The 13823-nt window shown below is 36.6% G+C and overlaps 1 long non-coding RNA gene across 1 annotated transcript; it reads left to right on the top strand.

The window, feature by feature from the left end:
- Nucleotides 1-1757: 1757 nt before the first annotated feature.
- On the top strand, nt 1758-12600 carry LOC130014066 (uncharacterized). Its single transcript, XR_008789028.1, has 5 exons — nt 1758-1855; nt 3621-3728; nt 8903-8968; nt 9857-10039; nt 12414-12600. It is a non-coding gene; the product is annotated as an uncharacterized LOC130014066 (long non-coding RNA).
- Nucleotides 12601-13823: the final 1223 nt, after the last annotated feature.

The following is a 13823-nucleotide window of genomic DNA, read 5'->3' as shown; positions in this document are numbered from 1 at the left end:
AGCTATTGTTTCTACAGTCTAGACTACCAGTCCGTAAAGGTTAAATGATCAGTATTTGATCAAACGTGTGTCAGTTTTGACTTTAATGTGTCATTGTTTCTTAATGGTGTGTCAGTATTGGCCAATACGAGTTTAAACTTCAATTTTATGTTCAATCTGTCGTGTGCTAAAACACGGTATGGCTATAGTATACTTAGTTCAGAACGGTCAACGCCCGGTCATTTCGGATATCTGCATATCAGATCGGGCGACCAACCGAAGTTCCTCAAACGTATTAGGGTTTCGGTTGAAGAACCTGGCACAGCTGGAATTCGAAAACGAGAAGAGGTCCCGTGTTCGATCCCGGTATTGGTCAAGAAAGTTCACCTGCAATGGTGCAGGACAGAGGGCATGACAATGAACAGTTGTGCCGATGGTACAAAAAAACGAGGTCCCGTGTACACATTGACGTGCACGTAAAAGAAGCCTTGCCAATTTGAAATCGACATAAGAGTAGGCCATAGCACCGCTGTCCGTGCAACTATTCCTTCATAGCACACTGTGGCGTATGCTTGTCTTCAACGGCCCTGTTGGAGCAGAGCAGTTGGACGTGAAACTCCATTTCATTTCATTTCATATTAAGTACACAAATGTTGATACACTGGCTAACTCTTAGCACTAAAAGGTAAAAATAATATCATGTGTAATAATTATTCTCCTCGTCCTGGCCATTAACTCACTCCTGGACCACTTCAAATGCGTCTTGAGTCCTATTTAATGAAAGCGATAAGATGGTCAAATCTTCACTTCTTACCCATGTGTACATTTGTTGTAGTCGATGGTTGATCAATACCATGAAAAGGGCGGAGTATGACTGTGATTTAGCCATGATTTTGTAGGGCGCAGGTTCTCGAGTTGTGGTTATTGCTTGCTCTTTCAGACTTGGATTGAATTCATGTGGTTTTTTTTCAACAATATATAATCATTTTGCTTTTCCAAGAATACTGCATTTTGCACTATGTCATTGTGTGTAAACAGATCTGATCTAAAGCACACACTGCAGACCATACGGTCTGTTATCTACGCCGGTAATGGGTTCGACCACGGGGTCGTACGTGACAAGGAGCATTATTACCTGACTAACCAACTGAGTTTGTTGTCTCCGCGCAATTATTTAATTCATCAAAAAGATAATGGACCTAAATCAATAGAAATGATATATATCAGCTTCAGATGGCCTTAGTTTATGCTCGGGTTGATGAATTTTGGATCCATTTGTCTTTTGTGTATGGTCTGAAAACACAATTTGCCGTTTAAGCTGACATAAAACCGCAGTGGCCCAGTGCGTGTGGTGCTGGCTCACTAAGAGGTGCCGGGTTCGATCTCAGTTATGGGTTTCCAATTGGCAGTGGTGCCGGAAAAGCGTCATTTCGTTCGGATAGGAACGACACACTGACAACCCATGTATACCATCGAAATAAGTGCACGCGGTAATTCCGTTGTCGTGGCAAAATTGCTCTCGTAGCACACTGCGTGTCCTAATGCCGTATTCATTTATAGCCCGGTAGGTGCAGACATATAAGACGTTAAACTCCATTTTTTAATTTATTCTTTCAAGGTTTATAGCATGGGCTAAAGCATTGTATATTTTTAATACATCTCAATCGATGTTTCGAAAATTAAATTTGTTTAATTTCCATTTCAGATTTCTCATGCAACGACGTCGCCTGCTTTAAGCGAGCGACTGAAGTACAGCACGTTTTTCCGGTTATCTCCAGGAGATTCTTCCCTTAATCCGGCCAGGCGCATGTTCATACAACACTTCCGGTGGAACACCGTGGCAGCCTTATATGAAGATAAAGACCTATATGCGCTAGTGAGTATATTTCGAAGTTGAAAGCATAAGTTTGGATTCGATCAAATTTTAGCCAATACACTTGAGTTTAACTAAATAAATTAAATTGAGCAATTATGTAGATGATTTGTATCCAAGGGTGGCTGTTTGGAGAGAGAGAGAGAGAGAGAGAGAGAGAGTTTTACGTCCACTCAACCCGAACTAGGTCATTATTAAACTTCCAACACCTTTATTTGATCTCTTAATAATTTATAACATTGTTTTAGAATGTAATTTGCAGAAGAAGTAAAGTTAATATTGAGAGCTAATTAACCCGTCACGATGTCACCCCCTGCAGTGATAGTAGCGACCACGCGAATATTTACTGCGGAAGTTGCAAGAACATAGCCGGGAATTCAATCGCACCGAAAGCAATTGTGTTATGCTACATTTCTATCAAAAGGAATGGAGATCTCCTGCTCCAGTGCCATATGAACCTTTTTTATAAATAAACGACAAAACTAATTCAGATTCCAAATAAAATAAGAAACAAATATGTTTTATTTATTTTTTGACAGTTTTTAGTAAATATTTTTTACATAAAAACTTTTTGTCATCTTTGAAATTTGCGGGATTAATAAAAAAAAAATAACAAAGCTAAATTTCTTACCAAAAGGCATGAAAGTCGAATTACGTGCTTAGACTTTGAGAATGCAAGATACCATCTAGCTTAAAATCCGATGATGTGTTTTATCAAAACATTTAATAAAAGGACATTGCTCGATTGATGTTTCTTATTATTCATTCATTTTGATTAGTTTTTGTATTGCTACAAGCAACTACTTTATAATACTTAACGTTAAAACCGATGACGATGTGTTTGTTCAACTTGAGGAAATTAGGCCAAGTCCAAGTCATCCCTTGAAACGAAACGAAATGGGGTTTACTGTCCTACTTTTCTGCACCAACCGGGATGATGATGATGTTTTAAACCAAACAAAGCATTCTATCGTGATGAAGTAGCAAACACAAGACATTAAAGATGCATTATGTAAGGTTTAGATAAATTACCTTATTTTGACCGAAGTTATGGGTGTTTGAAGTTTTCACCAGATAGTGACCATCGCCAATTGCATTGCTACAATAATAAACAATGTCTCGATTATCCATTAAATTATTAATATGACGAGGCTGTTCAAATCCATTCAAAAAATAATAAATTTTAATAAATGTCTAATTATCAATTAGCATAACACTTGAGGCCAGAAAAAAAGACCTGCAGTAGTATGCAGATTTAGCTCACACATAATGCATCATTAAAGATACAATAAAACTTCTTAATTTAAACAACCTGCCAATTATATATCAACTAAAGTTTGATATTACTAATACGCTTAATCTCTGAATGCATCGCAAGTACCATTTGGAAAACATATATTATATCGCGTAAAATCTTTCTAATTTTAGGCAATAATTGCATTTATAGTATTAGTCCTATCTAATTTCAGGCAATAATTGAAATAACAATTAAATTCATATCTAATTCCAGGAAATAAATGAATTCAAATAAATTTTCTATCTTATTTCAGGCAATAATTGAATTAGCAATAAGATTCCTATCAAATTACAGGAAATAATTGAATTAAAATAAAAACTTCCTGTCTAATTTCAGGCAATAATTGAATTAAAATAAAATCCGCATCTAATTACATTAAAATAAAATTCCCATCTAATTACGTTAAAATAAATATCATATCTAATGTTAGGAAATAATTGAATTTAGATTAAAATTTCTATCTAATTTCAGGCAATAACTGATATGAGTGAACATTTTGAAGTGGACAACATCACATTAAGACCTACCATAGCTTTCAAAGATACGTCAGAAATACCCGAAAAAATGAAGCATTTAAAGGTAAGTAGCTCCTGTTTTGTTAAGTTAGCCTCCACTAGCTCATAGCCAAAGCCCCTCCCACAATTTGGAGTGAAGTTGTCAAACATCCATAATTGTACGACATATGATATAGGTATATTAATACTTTTTGAATTATTACATTTTAAATAGTGTACTCGGTTTTTTCTGGGCCGCACTATATACACATGTTGCATTTGCATCATCACGACTAGACTGGATAATTTAGACTATAAACAAAAGATAAGGGCAAAAAGTACATTCGAAGGTTGAACCACGCGAAGCATTATGGTAATTCAGTCTAGACCCCTAGAGTTATTTCTTTAGATTATTCTGCACACCTCCAATATGTAGCCATTGTTCACTATAACGATGTCATGATATTTTAGCGAATAAAATTTCCTATAGATGCGTAATTTCGACTAAATGTGAATTCGGCTTTAATATAGCAAGTCTAAGTTAAATGAACAAGGAGAAACAACAAAAACATGTGGAACGAAATACTGATTTACTGAAACGAAAAAACGTTCATTCACGAGTAAAATTAATAAATGTGAATAAAAGTATTGTCAATGTGAATTCGGCTTTAATATAGCAAGTCCAAGTTAAATGAACAAGGAGAAACTACAAAAGCATGTGGAACGAAATACTGATTTACTGAAACGAAAAAACGTTCATTCATGAGTAAAATTAATAAATGTGAATAAAAGTATTGTCAATGAAATAACAATAATTTAAAAGCCCGTATTGCTTCTTTCTTGCTATGTTTAGTTTTGTCGATCAATATAATGTGAATAGAGTGTAAACTGTGGATTATTTTAAGTTAATTTACGACCAATATTGACAACAAATGTTTGATTAAACCATAAAAACACGACGTGGAATATTACGAGGGAGGGAGAGAGTGAGCTTGGAATTGGGTCATGTTTTTTTTTAAAGTAGTAGTCCCAGAATCCATATCCGTGTACTCCTCTGAGAACCACCGACTCAATTGTTAGTTAGTGCTGGTAGTTAATTACTCTGCTATGTTGTTGGTTAGTGACTATGCTAGTGACTCTGTGGTTAGTGACTATTATGTTGGTTAGTGACTAGTGGCTCTGTTGGTCCAGTGACCCTGCTGGTGTCTTCTGACTCGGGTGGCTAATGGCTAGTAAATCTGATTGCTAGTGACTCGTGACTCTTAACTAGTGGATATTGACTCGTGCCTCTGCTAGTGAATGTGTTAGTGGCTAGTGACTGTGCTGGTAAGTGCTTACACCCAGGTTATTTTTTGTACAGTAATTCGGCTTCTAAAATCCAAGTACAAACTACTTAAACATACATTACACAAGAGCTAAATCTGCCTTTTGCGGGTCTTTCTTTAGGCCTGAAATGTTTACTAAATTATTAATTAGACATTAATTAACTTATCCAGGCCATAATCAACTCTCGATGGCATCGGATTTCTCTGATATTAAATAGATTAGAACAGTTCAGCAAAATTTTGCTAAGCTAAAAATGGAGAAGCGAGACTTAGCTTCAAACAACCAGTACGGTGGTTGAAATTATTGCACACGTCTTGTCAAAATTCAAAGGCTAATATCTTCGCTCGCAATAGAGTAATCTGAATGAAATTTTCAAATTATTCATTTTACATTATCTATTTTCGAACTATTATAGCAAGAATGGCTAGCTCTTTATCTAAATCTTAAATAATGTATCTTTAATTATAAGAAATGGCGGATGTAGTACTATTTCTGTAAGACCATATATCATTTTTAAGACGAGGGATTCGTATTATAAATAATGTTTTAACCCAGTAGCATCGGTTTCTGCCAAGGATATGTTTACTCTGTCCAAACGCTTCCGACTTTAAACACAGGGAGAAACCTCTGAACCTCCTGGTTTGCAAGTCATTACCCATTTTCGTACTTTGAGAAGTTTACCTTTATTGTACTCTTGCACTGATACAAGGTGTTTAGAAAGTCCAATATTTTTACCTTATTTATAACTTTTATCTCAAAACATTGAGCTGTTTACAAACGACGACCTAAATTACTTCACTGTAGGAACTTTTGACGTGAAATGAATGAACCTGATAAACAAAGTTACTATATACGCAAACATAGAAATAAAGTTAATTATTCACACATAGCCGCCAGTTTTAACATTTGAAGCACTCCATGCATGAAAACAGACAGTTTATTTAGTTCTTCGATTAATTATCGCATGGCTTCCGGTGGTTTTACAGAACTAGGACATACGTTTGTAACGCTAGAATTCCGCTTGTACTTTCTGCAGCTTCGTGTGTACTTGAAAATGGGCGAGAAAGTTCATCGATATTTTCCGACGTGGCTCCTCCTTTCCAGCGGTGCAGGACACAGGGCGTAGCGTCGCTGTCCGGGCAAAATACTCCTCATATCAAACTGTATCCTCATTATCCGGGTTGGGGCAGAACAGTAGGGCGTTAAACCCAATTTCATTTCAATGAAAGCATGCTGGGTTGATGCCATTTGCAGGTATTGGGTGACACCTATTGTGTAGTATCGTATGCATAGCCCTCTGTGACATCATCATACGGGTATCTCTGAAGCAGGGGCTGTGTACAGGGTAAGCAATGGCGTGCTTTGCTTACGGAATTTTGAATCTTTGCGCAAGTCCTGGTTTTGATTAGGATAATCATATTGCTCAACCAGTGTTAAACATATACCGTGGCTGATCAGATATACACAAAATGTATCGGTTGCCAAGGGAGAGATGCCCTTCTAACGATAGTAGTTTTGGGTTCATATGCCATTCCCACTGTCGCCACCACTCCCCTTCTCAGAAGGACAATCCCTGTAATATGGACGTAACCAGTAAGGTTTTTCCCCACTTGAATCCATGACTCTGTCATCCCTTAGCCATATTCTGGGATTATGCCTTTAAAATCAAGACAATATTTTTTAAAGGGGCTATTAAAACCATAACGTGTGCTAGACATTCACAATTTTATGTCTGTTTTACTGTTCTTCATACAAGATGATATTAAAGCACTTGCTATCGTAAATATTTATACAAGGCCGTCCATGGAGTCATCGACACTTAAAAACGCCAATACATATAATGTGCTTAGTGTACAGGCTATTACGACAATGACGTCGCTATTATTTCGGAGCTATTGCGTTTTGCCTTTCATCTTTGTAATAGAGACGTAAAGAAAATATTAAAATACAAAACTCTCACTGCAGATATATTAATAAAAAATCACACCATTTCACTATTATAGTTGAATGTGTTCTGCTGTCCTGAGTTTTACAGACGATCTTAAATAAAATGGATGAGTATAATGGCTACTGATCGAAGTGTGTGATGAGCTAATTCCGTATTTTTTTTTGTTTTATAACAGCCGGGAAGTATTCTGCAGTAAATCTAAAAAGATGTATGTTAACTCCAACGTCGTGGGTTTTCTCTGGGCCCTCCAGTTTCCTCACACTATTAATGATCCACACGCACAAGCACATTATTAAAATGATCATATTTTAGTCTCGAAATGACTTAGTTTGTGTCGCATGGGGATGTACGTTACTCTCTCTCTCTCTCTCTCTCTCTCGCGCGCTCTTTCTCTCTCTCTCTCTCTCTGGAGGTTAGCGTCCGCTTCTCTATCGCAAATAATATAATATAATTATTAGCATATCCTAAACTTCAACATGGAGATGCTGTTATATGTGTTCTTCTGTGTCTATATTCTAACAAAAGATAGATCAGATTGACAGCAGCTACTCGTAAGTCAGTTTTCAGAAAATGTCCTCCTGTTCAAGTGCTACCCTTAAAAATGCATTATGTAAGATTTAGATAAAGAGCCGACAGTTCTCGCCATAATACTTAAAAAGTAGATAATGAAAAGGGATTATGTTAACAAGTTCAGCAAAAATTACTTCATTCCAAATCTCGATAATAACTGCTACAGTTGTTACAATAAACAAAGTTTCGATTGTCCATTTTTTAATTAAATTATTAACTGCCAATCTTTTTTAAATCCGCTGAAAACAAGAGCACCCTATAGCCTAGAGAGTTGATTATGGTTGATAAATGTCTAATTAACTATTTATATAACGTTTAAGGCCTAAAAAAAAGACAATCTCCTAGTATTATTGCATTGCGTATATCACCAACGAACGAAATATACATAATAAAGATTTACATAAAAACAGAAAATTTATATCTCAAAAAGATAATTTTATTCCAAATAGGTATATTATATACTCGTACATTCTTGTACAGACAGGGTGCTGCTAAAAATGGCGCCCTTTACATGAATTAAAATGTCCTTTTTCACCATTCATGGATTAGTTATATGCAATCTAGAATAAGGTGGGGTTTTGCATCCTTGAAATAAGATCATGGTATTATGCCATCTAAAGAGTTCAGTTAGCGGCAACTGATGTAATACTATGTCTATAGGAGCCAGTTAATTAGTTACATGTACATATATATGGAAATTGTTACCTACAAATAGGTGACAGCTAGATTCGGGATAATTAGGTACCTTGAAAGATTTTACTTTCTTAGACTTAACTCACTGACAGTTCCTGCCAGTGTTGTCACGTTTCGTTAAAAATGAGATTCTATTACGTTAATAAGCAGACTTCAGGCCTGTGGTCTCCGGCCATCTGGTATAGTACAGATTAGCCCAATTTTATAAAATAAGGTTGACGTAATTGGGTGCCCGAATAATAACACGTAGTGTTCCTAGAGAGACATACCTTAGTCGCCTCGGCTTAGACGCCGAGATAGACATCATGCAGCGTTCCGGGGGAAAGTATCATATCGCAAAAATTAGAAAGAAGAACTTATGTGGAACTTATATTTAGATATTTAATGTCATAGCTGGTGTGTAGTTTCATGTATATAACCTTTATAGTATGATTGTTATAAAGATATATAAATATATTTATAACAGCACAATGTTCCAGGGTTATCGTTGAGTAAAAAAGTACACAACGTAAAGTTCGAGACGAATGGAAGCTGTAATCCAGGATAAGTGTAACCATAGTGTCACATCGGGCGATTTCTATATACTCTTTGAAACATCGCCCAATAAATGATTTAGTAATTGTTCTTCCATAAGTATGTGCTATAGTTCGGGTATTTTATTTAATGGGATGTGTTGAGGTTTTCTGTCTGTCATATTTAAATGAACTTTCTTTTTTTTTCAGGAGCAGGATGTTAGAATTATAATTGGTGGTTTCTCTGACCAAGCTGCCAGACAAGTGTTTTGTGAGGTACATTTATTTTTGTTAACATGTGGGTTTGATTTGTCTGATCTGTTCTTTGTATGTTTTGTTTGTTGTTTTTCTTTGTCGAGGGCAATTGCACTTGTGATCTGATGATCTGGTGGTTAAGTGAGTAAGACGCTGGCTCGTTAGCTTGGGATCGCTAGTTCGATCTCGGTGTTAGACGAGAAAATTCATTCGGATTTACCGGGGTGGTTACTCCTTATCAGTGCTGCGGGACGGAGAGTCTGACAAGGGCAGTAGTCTAGTTGTTCGGATGGGACGAAAAACCCGGGTCTCGTATACACATTGGCGGTTGGAATTCAATATAAGAGTAGGCGGTAGCGCCGCTGTCCGGGCAAACTTTCCCTCATATCACACTGGGTGGCGTAAGCCCGTCTTCATTAGCCCAGGCCGTGCAGAGCAGAAGAACGTTAAACCCAATTTCATTTCATTTTGTGTTAGATTTAAATATGCATTATGTAGGAGCTAAATCTGCCTAATGCAGATCTTCCGTTTGACCTCAAATGTTATATACGTCATTAATTAGAAATTAGACCATCGGATGTTGTTTTGTTTTTTTTAAACGCGGTTAAAAAGGATTGTCAGTTAATAATTTAATTAAAAAGTGGATAATCGAGACTTTGTTTATTATCATAACACCGGTAGTAATGAAGATCGAGACTACATTGTTTTTCATGACGGATATTTTCCCGGACAGCGGCGATAAAACCTACTCTTATATCGAATTCCATCTGTCAAGGTTTGTTTTTTACGTGCAAGCCAGTGATACAAGGGACCCCAAATCAGACGCTGTTCCTTGCCAGTGAAAGAACAAGTGATATGATAATCTATTATTGTATAACCCTACAATTTTCTTTCATTTGTTCGTTTCAGGCTTATAAACTTGGAATGTACGGTGCTCGATACGTATGGATCTTAATTGGTGGATATACGTGGTTAAATTTGACCTCGGACACCACGTGCACGCCACACCAAATCAAGAAAGCAATGGCAGGCTTTATAACCGTTTCCAGCGTCAAGAGCTTACATAATGAAGGAAAAACATTGGCTAATTTGGTAGGTGCAAAACTCGTCAAAATAAATCATGGGATAGACTATTTCAAACAAGTTGAAATGAAACGGGCTTTAACTTTTCTGCATAGACTGGTCTAATGAAGACTCTCTAATTCCAACTGTCAAGGATTTTTTACGTGAACGCCTATCTGTACACGGTACCTCGATTTTTCGTTTTATCCGAACGCTTATATTTCAGACCGATTATGGATTTGAGGTAAGGTAAACCCCCACCTGGCTTGATCGCCTCCCCCAATCTGCTATCCCAAAAGGATTGGGACAAAAGTTACAAAAACTTACCAATGCCCTCTCCCCACATACAATGTAATTGACAGTTATAATAGTACAATTGTTAAGAACAAAAAACTGGGAGATATAAATGTTATAATAAATAGTCAAATTCTTAAATTTTTATACATATCCATACAATCTCATTGAAGGATTTAGTGTCGTGTTTTGAAATTCAATATGGATATCTCACCCTTACGAATAAAAAACGGAATCAAAAATTTGACAAAATAAAAAAAAAATCCCAACCAAATAACGTTTTTACATTTGTGCGGAATAGAACAGAAAATGAAAACTACACTACGAATATTACCCATTGAACCTTTCAGTTGATTTTATATATTTTTGAACTTGATTAAAGATAAAAAATGGTACAGTCAGTATTTAAACATACATTATGCAAGAGCTATATCTGCCTATTGCGGGTCTTTCTTTAGGCCTGAAATTTTTTCTAAATTATTAATTAGACATTAATTAACTTATCCAGGCCAAAATCAACTCTCGATGGCATCGGGTTCCTCCGATATTAAATAGATTAGAACAGTTCAGCCATATTTTGATTTCAGCTAAAAATGTCAAACCTTCAAATGCTAATATCTTCGCGCAATAGAGTAGTTTGAATGAAATTTTAAAATATTAATTTTAAATTATCTATTTTCGAACTATTATAGCAAGAATGGCTAGCTCTTTATCTAAATTTTACATAATGTATCTTTAAACTAGAATCGATCAGCCCAAAGAAGTATATTTAATGGCCTGAGCACAATAATTCTTAGTGTATCAAGTTTGGATTCTTAATCTCCCAGAAGCCAATTCTAATTGCGATATCACAGTGGAAATGTGTGATATCGCAATTACCATGAGCAATAATCATCTGTCCAGAGCAATTCAGTCTTAGGAATAACATCACACAATCAGTGCGCTTCGGTGTGCTTTGGATTTCTCTAAACGGAGACAAGACAAATTATATGATTATATGATAATAAAGTAGCTGAGCAGCTATTTGAGGGAATTTAAATCCCGTGCCAACTATACTTTTGTGAAAGATGAATATTGAAAAGTCTAAAATGGCTAATTTCCAGGGTGGGGGGGGGGGGGCTGCACCACACAAAAACATATATACAAGACAAATCTACGGACAAGAAACAATATGCAGATATCACAAACAACAAACGTACACACCAGATCAAGTGAATCGATCCAGGGGCTAGTCGTAAGCGTAAGCGTCCACTGCGGTCTACAGTCCCGGTTCTGTAGTGATACAGAATTCACTCAAAATGAACTAACAATAAGGGAATATTTCTCAAACGCTGTATAATACTAGTGTGAATCATGATGGGCTATTTAGGAATGGAACATTCTGCAATATTCGCCATCCCCTGTAGACGACACAACCAAGCCAACGTCATGTATATGTGTTGGATAAATTCTATTGGCATATTTTTAATCTGATTGAGTACAAACAGGGAATTATATACCGTTGATATTTTGAGTTTCTGTTCTTAATTAATTAGTTTTAATCCAGCAGGGAGGTTATCTGCTGATGATAATTCGGTTTTATTTTCCTTATTAAATATAAAATAATCAGTTTTGATTATATTTACTTTAACCCTAAACGGGTGGGTGACCGAATAGTTAACGCGTGTGCGTTGAATCAGAAGGTCTGTCATTGAGTCAAGTGGGTGGTTTCGATTCCCCGCTTGGACGTGCCAAGGAGTAGGGTGGCCTGTTCAACCTCGTGGGTTTTCTCCGGGTCCTCCGGCACCCCCCCCCCACCAGCTAAAGGCCCCTACGCGCAAGCGAATTATTGAAATAAAAAAATCACACCATATGTTAGTCCCGAAATGACAAAGTTTGTGTCAAGTGGACGTCAACCAACCACCCCACCCCACCCCACCCCCACCATATCTCTCCTCGCGTTAACACTAAACCCTACCCTAAATACTATGGTTACGAATAACCCCTTCCATAGCTATAGGATACTAAAAACGTAATTTGCTTTAACCCTACCCCACCCCACCCTTACGAATAACCGCTTTCATAATTACTAGCATAGTAAAACACGTAATTTTGTTTATATTTATTTCAGAGTTCAGCGGAATTTCTTACGGATTATTATAGCAGTAATGGGAGTCAGCCTAAAAGTATGTACGCTGAGACTAGTTATGATACAATGTGGACCATTGCCTTAACAATCAAAAGTGCCCTCCATTCTGGGTTGATGACGGAATATAACGTAACGGAATCCATGTTTTCACGTGTTAATTACACCAATATTGACGGATTAATGAACTTATTTTATAATCTTATTGAGCAGATTAAATTTCAAGGCGTATCGGTAAGTTCTTGTTTAATATATCTTAACTTGTCTCCAGTTCCGACATCTTGGGTAATTTCCAGACCTGAAGAAAGAAATGAAAGATTGTTAGAAAGATGTTAATCTTTTTATGGTAGATTATGTTCTTTGAATTTGTGGTGGTGATAATATATCGCTTTGGATTTGTTATAATTCTTTGTCCCCGCCTTTCGAAAAACGGGCTGATCCGACTGTCTGCCAATCATTTGTATCTGTGTGTCTTGTGATGTCTGCACATTTAACACAACAGAGAAACGTAAAATAGAAGTCCATCCAGAATATTGTAAACTAATTATGACATATGTACCAATCCATAATATTCCGCCCATGTGTAGTGCGGAGTAAGACGTTCACCATGTTTGAAGTATATCTTTTCGATGTCGATATGCAATTCTTTTACTGTTAATAAATGTTGGTTTACAAAGAACAGAATATATCTGTCCGTGGCCTTCTGGTGTTACCCCCCCCCCCCCCCTCGCCCACACACCCACACACACACACACACCACCACCACCATCTTTCCCTGAAACCTTGTGCAAGCGGCATAGACTTCCTTTTTATAACAGTTTTATCTCAAATTCGATTTTCCCTGTTCTCCGTCCATCTATTGCAAAATGCGAACACACTATTCGGCGGATCTAAGACACCAGATAGAAGAGGTATTCTTTATTAAACCCAAGAAATAAGCAAAAGGAACAACTACTAAACAGCGGTTTATGAAATATGCACCGGAAACACAATATGGAAGGAAGTACGGAATATCCCCCATTAACTTACTTTGGCGCCGGAAGGCAATTACCAATCTGCAATATGAAGGAAAGGACGGGGCCAAATTTAATATCCTTTCATTTGACAATAAAATGTAATTACCAATGTTCTTTTATCTTGTCAAAATAAACGAACTACCGTGCTGACGAAACGTTAAACACCATGCCATATATTTTTATATCTGACAAAGAGTTCATTCAATTAGTTTCGTTGAGAGACCTACATTTAGTGAACAAAAAGATCTGGAAATTATTGCCATTTCAAGAACGATGTACGTACGCATGTGAAAATTAATCTTACATGGATATTAAGTCATTGTATTTGACAGCGTTCTGTGACAATTCACCACATGAAATGTTTGTATTAATCTTATTA

Source organism: Patella vulgata, chromosome 8 (genome assembly GCF_932274485.2).
Source record: "Patella vulgata chromosome 8, xgPatVulg1.2, whole genome shotgun sequence".
Classification (NCBI taxonomy): Eukaryota; Metazoa; Mollusca; class Gastropoda; family Patellidae; genus Patella; species Patella vulgata.
Note: the sequence above shows the minus strand (reverse complement) of the source record. Positions and strands in the feature narration are given on the sequence as shown.